Source organism: Archocentrus centrarchus, chromosome 17 (assembly GCF_007364275.1).
Source record: "Archocentrus centrarchus isolate MPI-CPG fArcCen1 chromosome 17, fArcCen1, whole genome shotgun sequence".
Lineage (NCBI taxonomy): Eukaryota > Metazoa > Chordata > Actinopteri > Cichliformes > Cichlidae > Archocentrus > Archocentrus centrarchus.
Window position 1 is genome coordinate 23464308 of NC_044362.1, and position 18701 is coordinate 23483008.

Genomic DNA, 18701 nt, shown 5'->3' on the forward strand with positions numbered 1-18701 from the left:
ATGTAAAACACCAGGCCAAGACCACAAGGTAATTAACACATAATGTGCCACGCCAAAGTGTGGATGCTGGCAATAACGTCGGTCACTAGGTTATGTCGTAGGCTCTACAAAGATTCACTGCAGAAGTCTAAATCATCTGTTACACATAAAGATGCCCTATGGCATTTTCTTCTAAACAAACAGAAGACATTCACTTTAGCACAGTTTTTGTATCCTTGAGGCTTAACAAATCTGCCAGAGGCAATTTCTTCTTCAAAAGCATTTGCAAAGCAGATCTGTGGCATTTACACAATCAAGTTTACTTGTTTGTTTGCAGTATTCTTCCCTGTGTTTGCTGGCACAAAGCTGCAGTTGTTGACACATTTCTACAACAGTTTAAATCACTGAAATCCACTGTTAAAACAAACAAACAACAAAACCTACAACTAGGCAATGTAAAGCAAAACAGCAAAAAGCAAAAACTGAACTATTATACACATTCATTCAAGAGACTCTTATAATTGATAATTGGTTTTCAGTGGTCACAAGATTAATCAAATGTATTAATATGAGAGAAAAGGGTCTGCCTTACATCTGCACCATAGCTTGTTCTTTTTACAGAATAACTTAATTTTTAGCTTTAGAGGTAGAAATACGTTTCAATTTGGTCCAGAAAATATACCAATAAAAAAACCTTGAAATTATATTAGCAAACTTTAAAGCATGCATTGTTGCATTGTTTAAGAGTTTAAGTCTTTTTTAGACATTAGTTTTACTTTATTATTTCCTTGCAATTTGATTTCGTAGAAAATAAATTTGAAACGTGTTAGTGTGAGCAGTTGAAGCTAAATAAAAGGTTTTCAGAATAGGCCTATATATATTAATTATTGCTAGAATAAGGCTGTTAGTTATTAAAAGATACATAAGAACCTAAACAAACCACACCTTATGATATCCATTTATCCATTTTCTTAGCCACTTATCCAATTATGAATCACAGGGAAGCTGGAATCTATCCTAGCTTTCACTGGTAAAAGGTGGGGTACCCAGGGTACACCTATACCCATGTATAATCACCAATTAACCTAACATTCATGTCTTTGGACTGTGTGAGCAAACTGGAGTACCCAGAAAGAACCTGTGCAAACTTCACACACACACAGTGGGGGAAATAATTATTTGATCCTCAGCTGAAATGGTAGGTTTGCTCACTTAGAAAGAAATGAACAATCTCTAATGTTTATGGTACTTTCATTTTAATGAAGAGAGACAGAATATCAACCAAAAAAAAATCCAGAAAACATCTTACATAAAAGTTATAAATTGGTTTCCATGCCATTGAGTGAAATAAGCATTTGATCTCCAAGCAAAACATGACTCAGTACTTGGTAGAGAAACCCTTGTTACACAGCACAGCTGTAAGACACTTCTTGTAGTTGATCACCAGGTTTGCACAAATCTTAGGAGGGATTTTGGCCCATTCCTCTTTACAGAAACTCTCTAAATCCTTTAGGTTTCTTGGCTGCCACTTGACAACTCAAAGCTTCATCTTGCCAATTTTGGTTTCATCTGACCACAAAGCTTTCTCCCAAGCATTCTCTGAATCATGTTCACTGGCAAGCTTAAAATGGGCCTGTACAGGTACCTTTTCCAAATAGGGAACCTTGTGGGTGCTGCAAGATTTCAATCCAATGGCGTAGTGTCCTTTGTGACTGTGGTCGCAACTGCCTCCAGAGTTTTTGGGCTGATCCACCACCTTTCTTATTATCATCCTCACCCCATGAAGCACGAGCCACATGTGTTTTATGTGGTGGAAAAAATAAACTTAGTGCCAGGTAGGTAAGCAGGTTCAAACCAGGAACCCCCTGGCAGTTAGATAACAATGCTAACCACTGCACCACCATGCTGCGCCATCTGTTAGATAATTGTATAGTAAGTGGCTAAGCTTTTCTCTCTCATACACTTTTTATCATACGCTGAAAATGCAAAAGGCTCACCTCCCATCGAGAGCAACTTTGGGTTCAGTGTATTCTCAAACTGCCATCTCTGTGATTAGAAGACATTCACTCTACAGCCTGAGCCACAGCTGCTCCAATGCTAGCATCTAACACATTGAACTAAGATAATGAGCACAATGACAATGCCTGCCAAGCATCAGCAGGTTCTTCAAAGCCTGAGGGGACTGCATCGAGCAAAAACATCTATATGGACCAGAAACAGTACAAAAGAGCAAATTGCTTCTTAAGTGTTTGTATGTCTGTTTCTGAATTTAAAGTCTGGTGCAAAGTTGCTTGTAGACACAAGACATTAGCTCAGCTAATGGTTTGAAGTTTCCTACAAAGTCTGTAAACTTGTCAAACTTCTATCAGCAACTGACAGCATTAGATGGTCACTGAGCAACCGCTCAAGTGATGCTTTAAATAACCGCAGGCTGCATCTGCTACAAAAATACAACCACGGGCAATCTAAGCAGAGACATTCATATGCTTTCAGTCCTGCTGTCTCCACATTCATCACCTCAGAGCATCACTCAATTATCCTCAATTACATGTTTTTAATGAAAGTGATCACAGGAAAAAGGAGTTACATTATTCCTCTGGTCTATTCAAACTGGAAAGAAAGAGACTTCAAAGGCCATTTACAATATTCATGAGTCTCTAAGATCCTCAAAGCCTTTTAAGAAGAAGCATGTGGCATAACTGCTGGCAAATGCTTGGTGGAAATGTCCCAGGCCAGGAAACACGCTCACATTGAATTCAAAGCAGCCTGATAGGCAAGACAGGAGGAGAGAGATGGAGCTGGATTCATCTTGGCATGCTTAATGCTCCTGAAATTAATGCAGAATTACATCTTTATGCATCAATGGAACTGTGAATACATCCAAACTCATCACTGGCATATTTTTCCATGCACAGACTTTGTTTTGTCTCGTAAAAGTCTTTCTTATAACACAGAAGTGAGTGCCTGACAGTGATTTTTTTTTTTTTTTTTTTATGGGCTTCTACAACATCCTCCCATGTTGCAGAGGTTCCAAGTGTAAGTATTTCATGGATCCTCTTTGGTCCTTTCACACCGACTGTCAGGGGCTTCAGAGCCTGAATTCTCCAGAGATAAAGCGAGGAACTGGTGAAAGTAATCATTTTAGCACTTCCTCTCTCCCTGATCTCTCCTCACTGACTCACGCTCCTGTCTGAGGAAGAAAGATGAAAACTCCTCATCCGATATGACAAATACATATGGGATGTGAAAGATGCATTCAGGCCACATTCACTCCCCACTGTTTGAATGTTGCACTGCAGGATTTAATCTTTAGCAAGCTGACAGCATACAACCGAAAGCGACTAACCTCAACTCTCGTCAGCAGAGGAAAGTTTAATTTGCAGACATCTTCATAGTCCGTCTGAACAGAGCCACTGACACATGTCACTTGTGCTTTATCGGAAGGCAGGTGTTTTTCAACTGTGTCTTGTGTCTCTCTGTCACTTATAGCCCCTTTCTAGAAAAATATGGCTGCTTAAGTAAAGTAAATATGGGTTTATAAAAAGACACCTTTTCACTTTTGCACCTCATTTCTTTAAATGACAGCCAAACACATCAGGAGGGAATGAAATGTGAACTGAAATTACATTTCCATACGATCTAAATTTACAAAGTGGGCATCAGTGCAGCTATGGATTATTTTTCTCTTTTTACTCTTTAACGTGTGTAACATAAACTGTGAGGATCATCATGCAGATTCAAATAGATCAAACAAATGTTAATCAGCCGTAAAACACAGGTTGGTAGGTTGCGTAACACCTTTATGAGTATTTGAGAAGATAAATTCCACCTTAATGTCTGTTTGCTGAAAATGAAGCTATAGCTTAACTAAAATATTTTGGACAGCAAGAGTAGCACTGTCTGAAAAATTAAAGTTCTTCAACCACCTCTAAACTTTGCATTAACATAACATGCCCTGTGTGTTTAATGTATAATAAAAATAAACACTAAAGAATCGAATAATATATTGCTCCCAATGTTTATCTCTTGACTGTTGCTCAAAGTTTAACAGATATGCATTTTAATTCACTTTGTCATAGATTTTTCTCCTTTTGCTGCTGTATTTTCCCTTTTTTTTCTGCTCTGAAGATGTGAGGATTTAGCAAAATGCTTCAGTACTTTTGCTAAAATCACTCAGTTACTTGGTCCATGACTGCTACTCTCAGTCATGGAGCATAATTCCAGCCACAAAATGTCTCCAGACAAAATAAGTTTAATTTTCAAAATTAAAAAAAAAAAAAAACCTTTTTAAAATTGCATGAGGAGTGCACTGAATAGTATCTCCTTAGAGAGTATAATAAATTCAACTCAGAAAAACTGAGGAAAATATAAAGTGATTGTGTAATAGTGCATTTTCTTGCTAGCTTATAAGGTGATTGTATTTGTGAGTTCAGTTTAAAAAGCGCACTGTGCAGCTGTGTAGCTTATTATGGCTTTCATACTGAAAGTGAATGTTCCCACTAGGGTTTAATCCCGGGATCCGGGATTCCCGGGAAATGCGATCAGAACCATTTCCCGTTTCCCGGGAAACGTTAGACGGGAAACCGGGAAAAAAGTCGCGCGCGTCGATTTGACTTTCAGAAAGAAAAGAAAACTTCAGAATGTTAAATTTAAGGAAATATTGAGAGAAGGGTTCGTTTAATGCGAAAAGCATTACTCTTCATTTCAGGCACGTTCAGCCTCCGTTTAAGACTGGCTTCAGCCTTCATCTCAAGCGTTTTAATAGAGGTATTACACAGTTGTACTTTTTTCCTCTTTAATTTGTTGAAATCGTAGGCAATGTGTTTACCCTAAGGTATTTTGTATTATATAATTTTATATTATTATATATTGTTATATTGCATTATATAGCCTATAAAATATGCCTGCCCTGAACAATAAAGAAATATCTGTGTAACTTCGAGTGTTTCTTTTCCTCGTTTGCAGCCGCTTACTAACAATCATGAATTAGGATACGGGCCTAATGTGTGAAGAAATTATCATGAAATAGATTGCTTTAACATATTTCACTTTTAAAATGGAGTTGAGTAAAATGTATATTTTTTAGGCTATAAGGATTGGCCAGTTTTTCAATAGACGATTCACAGCGAACCTACATTAACCCTCAGACACGGTGTTATAAATTTGCTGTTGCCAGAATGGCAATGACCAAGTCCTAGTGCATTACTCAAGGCCCTGTGTTATGCCATATTATAGTGTAGTACGGTAGTTAACTTTTCAATGACTATTACAGCGTTCCACTGGTGGAGATATAGCGCAACAGATGTCGCCACGACAGCGTGGCTGAGCCTTTATCAATGCTGTGGAGATGAACCGTATTGTTTTGCACCAGCAATTGTAAAATATCTTGGTATAATTCCATGTACAATGGAGGAATATTCGAATTATATTTGTTAAGGGAGTGTTGAGGAACGATACAACACCGCATAGCTCGAGCACTCGAATGCAGAGATGTAGGTTTTATTGCATTAATCAAGCCGACGTTACCCCCTACTGGGCATAACAGGACATAGCTGGAAAGCTACCTCTACAATATCACAATAGGTTAAGGCCGACACAGGCTACAGAAGGCCTAATTAAAATAAAAAAATAAAGAAACTTTTTCCCGGGATTCCCGGGAAATGGCTCGTCATTTCCCGGGATTTGATTCATGTCATTTTCGGGAAAAATATTAAACCCTAGTTCCCACACATGAACAGAAGTTACCACTTACCAACTCACACAACTAGTTGGGTTAGGCCTCGGTCACACAGGTTCAGAGACCTGTCATTTGCTGGGGAAAAATTAGTATTCCCCAACTGGGTGTGAGCGATTGCTGTAGGCTGATGGCAGATTGCAAAAGCCCCATTTACAGAGTGTGTGCACCCTAACTGATTGGTGAGAGGTTGCTGGCAGTCACTAGAGTGAAACTGGTCACAAAGAGGTACGTATATAGTGCTGCCCCGAAAACCTCCGTGCAGTTTCTTTGGTTGCCAGGAGGTTGCCATCCCCAGTTTGCTTGGAAGATGCCAACTACAAACACTCATAAACTACGCGCCAAGCAGTAGTGAAACTGTGAAAAGTGCAACGCAAGCCAGAAATGGAGAACATTCACCTTTAAAGTAAAAGCTCCGCCTTTTGAAATGCGTCGGTTGCAGCGCTAAGGCACCAGTCGGGGAATACACATTTTTCCCCAGCAACTGAAGGTTGTCAGGGGGTCACCAGCTGGTCTCTTGACATGTGGGTCTGAGACCATAGAGAGTGGAAATAAGGGGCCTAACCTTGACACATCTAAAGCTTACTAATATCATTTATTTCTCTCCTGTTTAATTTTTTTTTTCAAGTTCAAAGACACAGACATTAGAAAAGCACCAGTATTTATAATAAGCCTGTTTCCTTCATTCTTTTAAATCGCAGCTAAACAAAAAAACTTAGTGTGGCCAGAAAAATATTTATAAACTATGCTGCATGTATGTATGTGTTATTTTTCCTCTTTGCGCTCTTATGTGAGAACATACGCAGCATAAGGTGTGAAGATTATCCAAATGCTGTTAAAAATCTCACAGTGACCCACCAGCTTTTATTACTGGGAGACTTTAGAGCAGGAATAATGACTGTAGCTGACAAGACTGCTGCAATTTTTCAAAGTCACTCACAGCCAAAGAAAGAAGCATCACCACCGCAAATGCACAGTTTCCACAAAGACACAATAATATGCTTAATCAGAAAATATTAAATTAAATTTGCATGTGAGTGCAGAGTCAAACTGCATTAATGCTAAATTAAATTTAATCGCAGAACATAATGAATTTAACTCAGACAAATGGTGAAAATCAGCTAGAAAAAAAAGAGCATAGTACAGGCTTCTGAGCGTTAACATAAGGTGGCTGTGTAATAACACCATGTGGGCACCAGTGCCCTTTTTTAATAACACTCTCTCACCCTCTTTCATTATTTCCATGCTCCCTCGCAGCCATAAATTACTCGGCTAATGCCCCAACAGCAGCAGCTATTGCTGAATCATTCAAAGACCCCAATTAGCAATTAAGGACTTAATGAATAGAGGTCCTTGCTGGGCTGTTTTCCTCCCAGCCCAGAGGAGCCCGGTGGAATCTAATCTCTCCTGCAGGACTTGTACAGTAAATACTAGATAACAGTGCAGTGGCAATAGAGAACAGCCTATTATTGCACACATATAACAAGAAACTTGCCTTGCAGTTTTGAGCCCTGTTTACTATGTAGCAGGAATTTCAGTTTTGCTGTGGATCTTAACAAGGAAGGATGACTGTCAGGCACTATTCTTATATTTTTTCCCTTCAGTTCACACCCCATTACCTTCTGCATAATACCTGTCTTGAGTTTGAATTGAAGAAGGAGAGGGGAAATGGCAACAAAAGGAGCGCGAAAGAGATAGAGAGGGAGAGAGGGGGATATAAAAGGAGGTGAGATGGAAGGAGGGAATGAATGAACTTCAAAAAAAAAAAAGAAGAAGGGAAAAAGACATTTGCAATGCCAATCATCTTCAAGAAGCTTAGAACTGGGCCTTGGACCAGAATATCAAAGATGGAAAATGCAGGCATATATCATGCGGTAGGTAGGTAGTGCTAGCTTATAAATTATTACTGCGACTCTATCCTTTTATATTACCATCCCATCAGCCTTTTATCGTTTACATATTTTTCATATATTTAATGAACTGACTTTTGAACCGCAAGGCTACACTTCACTGTGTGAGAGTCCACAACTATGTGAATATGCAGAGTTCCTAAAAAGGAGAATGCGCTCCATTTTCCATCAGCTTTACCTCTTTATGGAGTCTCTCTGAAGCATGAAGACTGAGGGCAGACGGTCACGTGCCTAAAATGAGCTGTACCATAATCTGATTTGAGCAACCTATAGCGACGACAGCGGGGGGAGATAAAACACAATGTGACCTATACAGTGAGATGGGATGAAGTCATATCTCTGGAAGACATTTTATCTTGCATCTTACAATAACAGAAGGTCTGATTATCTCTGAAATCAGTGCAATTTAATAACATACCAGAAACCGTATCTGTGAGGTCAGTGTGTGTCTTTCAGACAATGGGGTGACTTTGATGGTAAAAGCTCTTCATGTTACCTCACTGATTCCAAAGGGACAAAGGGTTTTTGCTTTACTACATCATCATGTACTTCACTCTTGAATGTTAAAATTGTATTTTCTATCTTATTAGGAGTCTATCCTGTTCTCCTGCAGTGAAAAACACTTAAAACAGAGATTTCTCCTACATTACTACTATGTGTATGTGAATGAAAGACAGGAAAGAAAAAAAAAAGACTCCACCTGCTGTTGCAGCAGAGGGAGTCCACAGCTCTGCTCGAGGGCATATGAACATATGCCATGCTTTCCCATATCTCTTGGCACGGTCATATTTCTCCATTTCCTTAATTCTGTGCTTGTGTGACTGCCAAATTTAGCTTCCTCTCCAGCAGGCTAAGTAACTGGGTCACTAGAGCTGTGAGTAATTAGCAGATAACAAAATATGTTTCTGCTTTATGACACCAGAAGGGTGAGGATTAGGGTTTAAAAGTCATATTGAATTAATGACTTGGGGCAGGACTCGACACCCAGGGTGAAAGGTCAAATGTGAAAGTTGTCAGAAATGAAGCAAATTAGTCAAAAATATTCACGAGTCTGTGGGGGATGTGGATGACGTGGAGATTCTCTTTTCTGAATGCGAAAAAACAACATGACAAAGAGCTGATTATCATTTCATTTTAGGAAGAATTTGCAATTTAAATGAAAAATAAGCCCTCTTCAGCTGTTAAACATTACGTGCCGACAATGTTTTCAGTTTATTGTGCACAACAGATTTTGTAGGCAGAGTGACAGCATGGCGAATGCATGCTGTGTCACAAACGCTACATAGTGCTCATTTTAATGCAAATACACATCCACTGTGATGCAAGCAGGAAAGATTCAATTAAAAAAGAACAAAAACATTCAGGCAGGAGCCAGTTTTCGCTCTTCATGATCCTTTAGCTTCCTAGTTTCTATATTTGTTGGCATGTTGGGATTTCATAACCGTTAACAAAAAGAAATGCAATCCCAAACAAGAATCATGTGGGAAATGGTACATTTGTAAAGGTCATAGTGCTTAGTTTTATTCTTATTGTTGTGTTAGAAAGGAAAATGTTAATTAAATAAAACTGTTGTTCAATCTACACACAGCAGCCACTTTATTAGGTACATACTGTTAGTACTGAGTTGGACAGAGTTGGTGTTTTTTTGAAGCATAGATTCAACAAGATGCTGGAAACGTTCCTCTGCGATTTTGGTCCATACTAACATGATAACATGATGCAGCTGCTGCAGATCCATCCATGATGGAAATCTCCCATTCTACCACATCCCAAAGGTGCTCTATTAGATTGAGGTGAGACAGTGGAGGCCATTTGAGTACAGGGAACTTATTGTTATGTTCAAGAAACCAGTTTGAAATGATGTGAGTTTTGTGACATGGTGTGTTATCTTGCTGGAAACAGCCATCAGAAGATGGGTACATGTGGTCGTAAAGGAATAGACAATACTCAAATAGGCTGTGGTGTTCAAATTATGCTCTGTTGGTACCAAGTGTACCAAGAATAATTCCTCCACACTGTTACACCACCACAAGCAGCCTGAACCGCTGACACACTGCAGGATGGAGCCATGCTTTCATGATGTTTACGCCCAATTCTAACCCTACCATCCAAATGTCGCAGCAGTTTATTTAATGCCTGGTTTGATGAGACCAGGCATTAAATAAATAGCAGCACTAAGTTGCTGCTGTCTGATTGGCTGCTCAGATTATTTGCCCAAACAAGCAGCTGAACAGGTGCATCTAATAAAGTGGCCGTTAGACTAAGGCACAGCATATTACAGCTTTGTTAGATTGAACAAATCTCAAGAAAAAACTAGTTTCTGACTTTTTTACCTATGGCTTTGAAGTCTAACTACAGAAAAGCAATGTCTCACTCACACAACTAAATAAAAGCTCCTGTATTCACATGGGGTTGCCACAGCGGGTAGCTCCACATATTTGATTTGGCAGATTTTTATGCTGGATGCAAAGAGATCTGTGTCTTCTCTGGGATCGAACTGGGGATCTTTAGCTTGCTGGGTGAAATTGTACAACTGGGCACTTCAGATCTGTGAACGACAGAGTGTGTGACTGAAAGAAACTACATTTTTCACGTTAACTGAAATGATGGAGCCTGTGAAACAGTTTGATTCATCAATGCGTCATGTTCAAAGTGAGTGTGTTTTTAAAGGCTTTGAAGTGGTTGCTATCGAACACAAGTTTATAAAAACTGAATTTCTTATAGTATTTTTAGATATAACCCTAGAATTTCTCAAACAACTCTATTAACTCTATCGCATTATCGTAGAGTCTTTCCCTTAGAATATAAGGCGCCTTGAGCCAACTGTTTGTTGTGATTTGGTGCTATATAAATGAAATTTAATTGAAAATCGAATTGAACTGTAAATAAATAACAACTAGAGTCCTATACAGCTCTTTTCTTCAGATCTATTAGCTAAGCTTTTACACCAACAGTCTACAGAGCCCTTTGGATGACGTACATCTGATTGGGAACACTTGGCATGGCAGTATAATCTTTAAGCTTTGCATACAGACAATACATGTTGTGCGATCAGTCAGTGGTTGGTTTTCATAGGATTTGTGTTTACTTTCTAGAGAAATGTTCCTATCTAAGTGAATTTATCAGAGGTGCGTTCAGGTCACAAACTGATAAATTTTGCAGCAGAGTTTGTGATTGTTTATCAAGTCTTCCAGTACTTTTTGTATATAAAGCAGCACAAATATGTTTCTATACCTGCATATCTATCCTTAAAATATAAAGTTTTAAAGATTAACTGTAAAAAATTTATTCTGATAAAGTATTATTTTGTTTATTTAAGATGAAACAGCTTCTTTAACTTTTCCAAATTCATATAGTAATATAGTGCATATATAGTGCATGTAGTGCAATCTGGTGCAATCTTCACACAATACTTGGAAAAGATCACATTTTTTACTCCTTACCAACCACCAGCCTTCAAAATGCAGAGTGAAAACTTTACCATTGTATTTTGAATGACACTGGACTCGATTATACAATGTTTGAAAGGACAAAGCCTCATGACTCAAACAGCGTGGGCCATTTCAGGATGCCAATACCACAGCAGCAAAGGCAGCAGCAGCAAATAGTTTTATACTTTGTAAAAAGGGTGCACACACAAAAACAGTAGCTTCTTTTTCTTTTTTACTTTCTATGTGGGAGCAAACCTGTTGATTCTCAGTGTGCTAAACTTTCTTTCCACCAATAAAGTCCAACTAACACAATTTTTTAGTAAAAAATGGTGGTCACTGTGAAAGTTACTTCTCTTCGGGGGTTGTCAGAAAACTCTGGTAAATATATTCATGTCACTGACGCAACAACAGAAATATCCATTCTCGTGTACATCTGTTTATCCCAGTGTATGAGGTTGGAGATTAAATACTAAAAACTAAAATTTAAAATACAGCAGAACTCATTAAAATCTCTTTCTCTTGGTATGCTTTTAAAATTGGGGCAGCTACATCACAATTTCTTTAATGACACTACTGTTTAATGCTGAAGAAGTCTTAATTAAGCTCTAGAGAAACGTAAAGGCCACCGTATAGTGTATAGACTGTGTAGTGGTGTTTACTGTACATTTGTTAACACAAACAGCTCACATACCATATCAGCCTCCCAGGTTTAAAATAAGGAAGCAAATAAGGATGTAGCAAATACTGCAATTCCTGTAGTGGCCACTTGAGGCCGACTGTAAACGTGAATCAACCCCCCATAGACTCCCATGTTAAAATGTCCAAATTTACAGAATTACATAGCATATTTATAGCCTAGTAAACTATCTGTGGATACTATCTACAGACTGTTTCACTCTTCTTAAAAACTCTGTGTGGGATTTACTCTACAGCAGTAAAAATCATTTTAACAGCCTGGTGCTGAAAATTGTTTTAGTCTCAAAAGCTGATTTACCCTTTTATAACAACTGTACTGTGATCACCCCTAAATTTGTTAATATTTAAAGTTAGGGGTATGGTTGCTTTGATTGAGAGAAGTGCTGACACAGGCAGCTGCAGGCAATAGCTGTCTGCTAGGCCTCAGTTTGTGCTCTTGGTGCCTTCTGGAGCATTTTACTGGAGTTATGTGATAAATATTACGGCCTACTGTGAAAAGCGGCCTGTCTACGAGATTTGCTCTCTGGTTTTGGTGAGAGAAAATTTTTTATCAGTCTGTTACTAATTAGCAGGTATCTGCATCTGTGTGACGCACCTGTGCAGTGTATGGATGCAGCTTCCAGGTGTTAGCTTTGCACTCAATTCTCTCCTCTAAAAATAGTCACTTCTGGGAACACAAAACTAAGACAGTGATGGTCATAAAACTAGATTTGAGGCCTCAAAAATGTGAATCCATGAACTAAATGATAACGTTTTTGTGACTGCATTTATCTTTCACATAAAAGATATGAATTATATTTCAGATATTTCAGATTGCTTGTATAGAAGTGGATCTAGAAATGCTCAGAAAATCTATTTAAATCTTTACCCTTGTTGATACAACACAAAATGATAGTAGTCCTTTCTTAGCTTTTTGAATGTGAAGTATAGAGCTTGAAATAGCTGAGAATAAGACGTGTGGTGGAGAGGGCAAGGGTTAGTGAGTAGAGACGCTCCAGACTTTGAGGCAAGAATCAGCTCGCTCCAGCTGCCAAAGGAATAAAGTGTTGGAAGCTGTCCATGGTGCTGAAATCAACCACTATTTCTTTGCATGGGGAATGGAAGGAACTGGCCATGATGCTGAGATACTGATGCTGCAAGGCAAATGGCATGTCTCACAACAAAAGTGAGCATCAGGTGCACGCATACATATACACTGGCTGTTGTTCATCCAAACTGCTGCCATTCAGTAGCTGCAAACGCACACTCTGCCCAGAGAAATGTGTTGAATATGACAAATGCAGGCGTGGAAATAGCATCCAAAAGCAGCAGCTCTAATAAGGAGCAGTGGGTATTACCACATGCATAATGTAACACAGAACTGTTCTATGTGAAATAGATATCACACGTATGTGCTCATAAGGCACACTCCTCCACATGAGCATCCTGTCATCTTTCTTTCTGTTTCTCTCTTTCCCCATCTGCTTTTCTCTTTGGCTATCTCTCACATGCAGGGGATATAAAAAAGAGAGAGCGAGAGAGAGAGCTCTGTTAATCTGTTCTTTGACCTATAGTTTGAAAGCTGGAGTCGCTCTAAAATGTTTTTCATCTGTATCTCACTGAAGATGGGCTCTGTGGTGCGTGGCTTTAAGGCAGCCCACATCGTACACCTGCTAAGGGTCAATGATTAACCCAGCCCACGGGTGCACAAACGTAAAGCTGGACCTTCACAGGATACAGACAGGTTGCTGACCAGCCCAGAAATTCCTGGCTAAACTTTATTCCTTCCATCCTCTCTCTGAGCTCATAGTGATTCAGTGCATGCGTGTATTGGCTGGCTATTCCAGAGCCAGCCTCCCACCCTCATCCCTTGTGAAAGATAAGTATTGTTTGCGTAGCAGCACATTTCATGCTCGGCTTCCCCCACCTGTTCCCTGACCTGCAAAGTCTGAAGGCTGGAATAGCTGTCAAAAATCTTCACACAAATCTTTTGAGGCTGATTGAAATGTTTTGTCAAGAGCTGTGAAAGTTTCCTTCAGTGAAGCACAAAAACAAAACTTTGGTCAAGGATTTTAAAGAGGTGAGTCCAGCGGCTCTCTAAAAGGGGAATGTCACACTGGTTGTCCGGGATTTTGTGTGCTTTTTGGATTTGTTGCCTGCAGGTTTGTGGGTGAGATCCGGCTGATACAGCAAGGTCAAGCTATTAATCAAATCTATCAGCCTGATTTGCATAATGAACTGCCGCAGAATTTCCAGCCAACTCCTTTCCCGTCTTCTGACTCATTTAGCAAGTTTAAGTTTCCAAGGTTCTGTGTGTGATGTCTGACTGTGTCAGCCAGTTATCAATCCCACACGCATCAAGGTTTGTGTGTGCAGCAAGACAATCAGGGCGGAGAAGCACAGCTGTGTCTGGTTCAGCTGGCAGGAATCTGTTTCCTTTTGCATACCAGTGATTTGCATTCATAAACTTGCTTGAAATTTTGCACAGTGCTGTCACTGGAAGACAAACGAAGTGAAGAGCAAAAAAATCTGAATTCTTTCACCTTTTCTATTAGTTCTTTATAGAAAACAGATTACAAATTTAAAATAGAGCTATTTCTAACTGTGTCATTGTGTCTAATTTATGTTTCTTCCATTTTTTGTATCAATAAAATTAATTGAAAACAAACCCATCTTTGTTCGTGACATTCACTTAAAAAAAAGTTCAGATATCCTCATCTAGGCTGCAGGAAGAAGTACAAAGAAAGCATCAAAACAAACTCCAGCAAAGTTAAATTTCTCACCTATTAGAAAAGCAAAATCCTCAAAGATGAAAATCAAAAGTGTTATTTTTGCGCCTGAGGAGACGTACAGCCTCCGACACCAGAGAAACACTGCAAGACCAGAGAAAAGCACCAAAACCACACCAAAACAAGCCATGATCAAGGAGGGGGGAAAAAAAACAGAAAATAAGCAAAAGGTGGAGATCAGAACAAGTGAGCTCGAGAAAAAGCTGCTTCGGGAAGAGGAGAGGAAGACAGAGAAGGGGGGAAAAAATATCAAGAGCGTCCGCAAGCACGCAGGGCTATTTCTCTGTGGATGTCGCCGGAGCACAAACAGTCAGCATCCAAGATTTAAATCATCGCATGCAGAAAACGAGAAAACATTTTCCCCATGTCGAAACAGCAAGAACAGGAAGGAAGAAAAAGAGGACAAAAATATACTTAAGAAAATGGCAGTGGGAAATGTACTCACCGAGCGGGAGTAAAAGGTTTCAATTAAAAAGAAATTGGGCGTATAGCCGAGTCGGATTGGCGGTGTGCAGGCTTGTGTACACCGAAGCTCTGCGTCCCTTTTGCGCTCTCCGATCGCTGCCGGTGGTTGAGTCATGTGACTCGGGATTGGTCAGAGTTTTCAAATCAGTCCAAGCTTGTCTCTTGTATTCGGTGTTGTATTTTTTTTTTTTTTTTTTTTTTTTTTTTTTTTACTTTTTTCTTTTTATTTATTTATTTTTGACAATGTCACTGATGTTTCGACACAGAGCTTTTCGAGTTTCTCAAAATAAAGTCCGACACCTCTATGACGGTCACTGTGGATGTCCCAGGAGGGTTCATGTGGAAGAATATCATCTATTTTACAATTTACAATTTTTTTCTTATTTGATTTTTTTTTTCTAATTTTATCGTGTTCCTTAAGTGGAAAAAAACGTGCAGTGTGATTATTTTTGATTACAGATTTATGAGACAATTTTGAAGTTCTGTTTGGGGACTTTCTTAATGTATTATCTGAAGAGATCCCTGATTGAACTGGTTTTGTGTGAGGAACATTAATAGCTCTAATTGGTCTATGGACTGTTTATTAAATCTAAGTTGACCCAGGAAAGCACAGATGTATGGAAGCTTGTTTCCACCACAGTAAAAAAAAAAATTGAGCTATTACCTCTAAATTTAAATTTAAATTATCTTGAAATTCTGAGTAAGTCAAAATTTTGAGTTAGTGAGTCAAAATTTTGGGATACTTTTTGGGATACTCAACCGAAATTTTGACGCAACCAAAATGTTTCATTGGCAGAAAAAAAGTGTTAAAGCCCAGCAGGTAAGCAAATATAAAAGCCCTCCAAGTCTGCAAGGTAAGAAAGCATGTCTCCATAAAGTTAGCTATAAGACATATGAGTGTCTGTTGATATTTCCAGCTCTTGGGAATTACTCAGCTATTCATCAAAAAAGTAGATTTGTTGTTGTTGTTGTTGTTGTTGTAGTAACTCCAAAACAAACAGCCTTTAAATTATATTGTGAGATCATTTTTTTTTTTTTGTCAAAAAGAAGCTCAACACCATTCTTGCCTCAACAGTAAAAAGGAGGCTACAGCCAGCATCTGAACTTAGCTTAGCATCAGGACTGGAAACAAGGAAAACAGAGCCGGTAAAATGCACCAAACCTGACAAAATGTTTGCAGCTTTGTAGTATAACGCCAGCTTATTCCAACTTGTAGCTGTGGTCATCATTTATACCCATTATATAAAACTGTATTCACACAAATATTAAGCTCTGCATCACTAAAACTAGGACAGATGGTGCAAGAACCTTTATTCTGAGGCAAAATAACAACTGACCACACACAAAATCTGCTCACAGTAAGCTGAACCTGAAATAACTTTAAACTATGGAGGAGGCTTGAGGAAATAATTTTACTGTATATTTTTGTTTTCTATGGAGCTCTCTAAAGATCACAGTGAGGACAACTTTTTTGTTACCTCACAATAAAATGTACATTTCTTTGCAATGAGTTTTGCTTTATCTTTCAATAATTTTGTATTAATATGGCTTACATTAACTCATTAACAAGGGAAAGGCTGCAGATAACTTGAAAAGAAGAGATGATGTGACATTTTACATGATGCATTTAAAGCCCATTACTCATATTAAACTGTAGCTGTCCAACGGTATCCAGCTGCAGGTTGTGAGCACAGCTGCAGCTGTTCCTCCTGCTGTGACTGTTGCACTGTGACTGGATAAGTGGTTATTGTTGGGACTTCTCCTGCTGCTGTGGTTCAGTCTCCAGTGAGTATGTAGCAGGAGAAATAATTCAAAAGTGCTCTGACATTATGCAAATGTTCTGTAACACATTCTCATCCCAGGTTGCCATATAATGCTGCTCTGCACAAGGTAACAATATCTGGGAAATAATTATCAGGTTTAATAGACGTTATCATTATCTCTGGCCTTTTGCTTTCATGTTCACTCGCTGGTTGGGTTTACTTACTGAAAACTGCTTTCTTAACTTAAGGAAAAGAATGTGGTTCAGGTTAAAAGAAGAACCTTTAAAACATTAACAATGCATGTTGAAAAATGATGAGTTGGGAGTGACAGACCCATCACGGTCTCACAGTAGTGATCGAAATGGTATTATGAGTGACATACATGATGTTCAGAACTGAAAAAGTTTTAATCAAGTTGCATGCATGACATGTTTGTAGTTGACATATATACTGCCATCAGATGTTCAACATAAAAGAGAATTACTTGTGTCAGTAACATCCATCAGCATTTTTCATTACACTGCTGCTTGTAGCTCATTATGTTATTTACATAAATTTAGTCCTTTTGCCAATTAAGCATCGTCACTGAGGGCAGTGTTACTCCCTGAATGGCAAAAGAAGATTTTCATGTATCATTAATTTACAATTCAAGCCTCTTTGTACTCTCATTAAAATCCACTTAAATGATTAATCAGGTGCGTTTCTGTTGGGCCTTATGAGAATACCGGTGATCAATGAAGATGTCAATGGCAGCAGCTCAATAACAGACTTTAAAGCTCAGTTAATGTCCATTTTTGTCAGTTCCCCACAGGTAAGAAGCAATATTTACGGAGCTTTCTGCAGGATGTTAATGCAGCTCCGGGACATGAAAGGTGCAGCATTTCTTCAGTCTGGAAAACTTCAGCCCAGCTTGTCATCATGTTTCATTTGATCCTGCTGTGCAAGGTTGACGGCTCCAGGGCTTCTACCCATTCTTGATGGAAACACGAGTGGTCATGCTGTCAGGGAGGAACAGAAGTCTTTGTTGTTGCTGCGGCGTCTGCCGGGCATATGAGCAAAGGGTCTGCATGGATCAATGACTTCTCAAGGGTCTGATAGGCGCAGGCAGATAGATACAGGGGCAGCGGGCTTCCATGCACCGTTGTTTTCTTTTTACAAAGACAAATAACCTAATAGACTTTGACAAATATCTTGGGAACAGCATTTATCAGACCTGTTTTTTGTGCTTCTTTGTTCTTCTTTGAGTTTACAAGGTGTGAGTCAGGAAAACTCATGTATAAAATGGTTTGTGACTGATACACATAAATAACTTTAATCACTTGGAGCATGTTTCACTTGATATTTGTGAGTTTAAACTCGTAAAAATCTGTAAGTGCTGCTAAGTAGATATTAATTTTTACAAAATGAATCAAACAAATGCCTATATGCAATCATAGCAACTTTGTTTGGTGCATCTTGCTAGTATGTCTGTGTAGATTCTCAGTTATCCAGGTCATAGTAGTCTCTGGAGCTTGAAAAAGCTCCAGAGACATTGGCATCCTCAAAAGAGTGCCCTTTTTCCTTCAGATGCAGATGTACTGCTGAATCTTGTCCTGTCGAAGTGGCTCTTCTATGTTGTGCCATTCGTTTGTGACATCGTTGAGGATGCCAATGTCCACATTTTGGACAGGGAAAACAGATGGTTTGAAAGAGGAGTGAAAGAAGCCATCTATGTCCACTGTGAACAACCATCATTGAACAGAGGAGGTGGATTACGTCACCAACTTTCCCCCGCTTACAGTGCTGTCCTGAGCTCCCTTCCCAGACGTCTCAACCCCCATTCACACCTTTGTTCCAGTGACCTCAATAGGCCACAGGAAACAATGGAGCGGAGTCCTAAGTTGGTTTCAACTGAAACCACTGATTAAATATGACCCACGCCCCCTTCACACCTGGGCACATGTGTTCAAGCACAT

General features: G+C 39.0%; 1 protein-coding gene across 1 annotated transcript in view; it reads right to left on the minus strand.

Annotated features, from left to right (window-relative positions):
* Window positions 1–15057, minus strand: part of LOC115795925 (RALY RNA binding protein like) — a 70194-nt gene extending 55137 nt beyond the window's left edge. The window contains exon 1 of the mRNA XM_030752068.1: window positions 14964–15057. The gene's annotated coding sequence lies outside the window, so the exon portion shown is untranslated. The remainder of the gene's footprint in view (window positions 1–14963) is intronic.
* Between the last annotated feature and the right edge of the window lie 3644 nt (window positions 15058–18701).